Here is a 3,854-nt window from a genome sequence, read left to right on the forward strand (position 1 = left end):
AGGTGTGATAAACTCTATTCCAATAAGGTTTACTGTTAACGTCACTTTCCCTTTTCCCATTAAACACAAACCCCACCAGTCACGCCTTCATTCCGACTGTAATACTATGATCAGGCCCGACGGTATGCTACCCACTAGTTGGGAATAAATATTATTATTATTATTATTATTATTATTATTATTTAATGGTTTCGCGATTGGTCTGAATCTCGTTTCCAGGAGGTCAAATTCCCGCGAGTGGCTTCCGGTTTGTTCCACGGCACGTCTGTCCCTTTGGAGTGAACATTGCATTGAACTTGTGAGTTTCCTGGACAACGGCCCTGTAGTCGGCCTCCGGTAAACCAGGTCCCAGTCCGATTTCGTCAAATAAGATGCAATTTCATAGTTATGTAGCTCAGTGGAAGCCGAGGTTTGAGGTACATACTTCCCGGATGGGTTGCGGATGGAGTAGAAAGTCGGCACAAGGCGTTCACTCTGTCGCGGTGGAACCCTAATTGCCGCTTGATCGACGAATTATGTTTCGCTGGTATTGCCGGAATCCAGTAGGCCTTGTGGTCACCTACGCGATATCTGGTGGTGCATAAGTACACCAAATACACACTCTCCTCCAGGTGAACGGTGTGAAAGCACCACGGGACCTGTTGTGGTGGAATGCCAATCAGAAGGCTTTGAGAGCTTCAAAGTCACATAAACGGGAAAAGCTCGAATTCGTAGCTGGAAGAGAGTTGCTGAAGTGTTTGTTTGAAAAGCAGTCATTCTTCGGGCGCGAAATGCAATGGTGAGCGAGGACATCAGGAAAGTTAGCCTCCCGTAGCTCAATTTGAATCTAAATTTCATAGCAAGTATTTGGGGAAGCAGTGGGTTTCAGACAATCAGACTAGGTGTAATACATATATTCGTGAAACAAAACCACTACATCACTTATCTTCCTAGTCCAATCAGAAAATTTGTTAATCTTCAACCGAAAGCTCAGCATTTGAAACATCCGGTTTTACCCTTATATCCTTTGGAGCCATTCAGACGGCAGTTCAACGTGAGCATATTAGGGAACAGCAGAAATCCCGGTGAAAAACTGGGTCAGTTTTGGAGAAGCGTTCCAACACTATCTCTTCTGAATACGGGAGCAAGGGATGGGGATGTACTGAGGTGAGAAGCTCTGGCACTTCTTTGGTGGTCGCCACACTGGTTTATGAAGAGCCTGCGCATTACAGATGCCTGAGTCTCACCTTGCTGATGCCAAAATCGCTTTCTATCTGTGGGGAAGCGTTCCGTCATCCGAAGGCTTACATACGTCGACCCTTTGTTCCTGTAGGACGAAGTTTACCATCCAATGCACAGGCAGTTTTATACCTGCCACTTTCAGAGCATGCATTGTCAACTTCTCGACTATTATATTTTTTACCGTTCAAAGCTTCTTGGCGGAGACGCTTTTGTTTTTCTCTGAAATCATGTGTAGCGTTTGACCCCGACTAACTCTGAAAAACTCTGATAGGTTGCTTAATCGTTACATCAAACCGAGATGATTGCTTTTGTTGGCAACACTAGGAGTCTTCCATTTCGAATACAACTGCCAATAAAGCTCGGTCGGAGGCTATCGATTCGACCCAGTTGGCTTGCTTGCCTTTGGGCGCTTTTATTTTGCGTGTACAATGGCATTCATCCCGTACGCAGTCAGCGGGATCAAATGAGTGCGAGTGGTTTTGTAAGATATATCGTGCCTGATCCATTGTCACGGCTTTTGAGGTCAAGAATGACAAGTGAATCCTAATCACACTGAACACTTTTGATGTAATGTGGTAGGAGGATATTGGTTTGGTAATTCAAGAAGGCCCTTCATTGATGCTTCTTCCATGGCTACCTCCTGAAGCATAAGCTTGGAAACTATATTAGTGTCCTGTGGTTGAGGCGATTGCAGTGGATTTTGTCGTCGGTCCCAACATTTTTTCCGATCGGTTATTGCATTTCTCCGTCTGTTCCTGCACGTCCGGTCAGACCTCCTGCCTCCCTGCTGTGTGCGCGCATTAAAGTGCTCCGTATGGCTCATCCGCCAAAAAATATAAGTTACTTCTGCAGGCGTTGGTTTTTCCGAGGTTCCTCGGTTCAACTCAACTTTGGTGTAATTGTCTTTGTTAAACACTGGGTATACCACGATTACTTGGAAGCCGTCATTGGGAGCAGCGGCCAGTTCAGTGAATGTGCGTTTGAGATCATTACATTTTGCAACTGCCATCGGTAATTTCGGTCGTTTGGGACAGGCTATTTCCTCGCCGCAGCTCCTAACTTAACAAATGTGCTGGTCAGTATAAATGCCTGTGGAATGCAATCCTTGGATATGCTAGATATTCAAAAAGGTATGTTAAATACTTAAGGACCACTCCAGGATTAGTCTTACGGAGGCTGGAGAAGGAAGATCAACACCAGGTCCATAGGTCATTTTGTTCATATTTCCTGGTAACCAGTATGTGTGGGGATATTCTAGTTCAGCTTTCGTGAGTTCCTGCCAAGAAGCAATGGTGCTTGTTTGGTTGCGTGGTTGTCTGGCAAAAGAAGCCCTGGATGATCATCCTGGACTCCCTACTACCCACGTACATTAGTGACACCTTGAAGCTCTTGACGACAACCGGAGTAATATGTCGGCAGCATACGGCGTTAAAATCAATGAGTAGATGGTCAGAAATCTTTAGCTTGCGGATAAATACTCTGTGTTGGCTTCGTTTCAAGCTCGCAGTATTCCAGTGCTTGACTGAAAGTGGAAATGCTCACTAGTTTCTCCAACCTGGAAGTGAGAATCCGGTTATATTTTTTTGCGATTGTTTCATTATCCTCATATATCAGAGCGTCCTCTATTTAGCGGCCACTAGACCGTGTAAATGTGTCTCCAAGGCTGTTTATCTGGTCGTTCATCAAACCCACATACTCAAGCACTTCCAGGTGATGTAAGCGCGACACTGCATTTCATACTCCATGTTTTTATGTTTTACGTCAATAAAGCTAGCTCCAATTTTTCTCGGTTCGTCACCTGTTGCGGGGAGCTAGGTTGTCGAAATTTTAGGCTTTTTCGTTTATAGCACCCGGCTCTATAAAATACTATCTATCGATATTGCAATCATTTGCGGAGGCTCTAATTTCCTCCAGTGGTTTCAGGCGAAGCTTGTTTTATGGACTGTTGCAGCTAAATGAAGCCTTGCCACCATTTAACAGCTCGTGATTATTTTTCGAAAGATATTCCCAGCATCGATTAATGACTCATTTAAAATTTGAAAGCGTTTGGCATAATTCGCTTGGCTGAACTTCACCCAAAAATTTAAAACTGTCTTGTGCTTTCTGAGTGGGCTGATGCTGGTGACCTGAGAGGGGAGTTGCCCTTTGCGTGAAGTCAGGGAGCCATAGCGTTCTGAACGCTCCGTCCGTATGTTGTACCGCGCCAAAGGTAAGGACGAACAAAAGAAGAGAGTTGAAGTATATACGCAAAAATTCAGATTGGGGACTGTTCACATTTCAAGACTTAAGCCGATAGCTGGCTGAAGAGCGTTTTCGACATCGCTTAATGATGGGATGCATCGTGGGTTTTCACTGTACTGGCTACCCACACTAGTCTTCAGATTGAAAGAGCTTGAGACGGTCGTAAATATTTGGATGGAGACGTTCAGCTCAGCGAACTAAACTGGACCACTTCCAACTCCAACGAATCGCAAGCGATAAATAAGCTTTTCCGTGCCGACGATTCACCCCATATACAATCCTGAATACCACCAGAATGACTGCTTTTCAAACAAACACTTCAGCAACTCTCTTCCAGCTAGGAATTCGAGCTTTTCCCGTTTATGTGACTTTGAAGCTCTCAAAGCCTTCTG

This window comes from Opisthorchis viverrini (genome assembly GCF_000715545.1).
Source record: "Opisthorchis viverrini unplaced genomic scaffold opera_v5_341, whole genome shotgun sequence".
Taxonomy (NCBI): Eukaryota; Metazoa; Platyhelminthes; class Trematoda; order Opisthorchiida; family Opisthorchiidae; genus Opisthorchis; species Opisthorchis viverrini.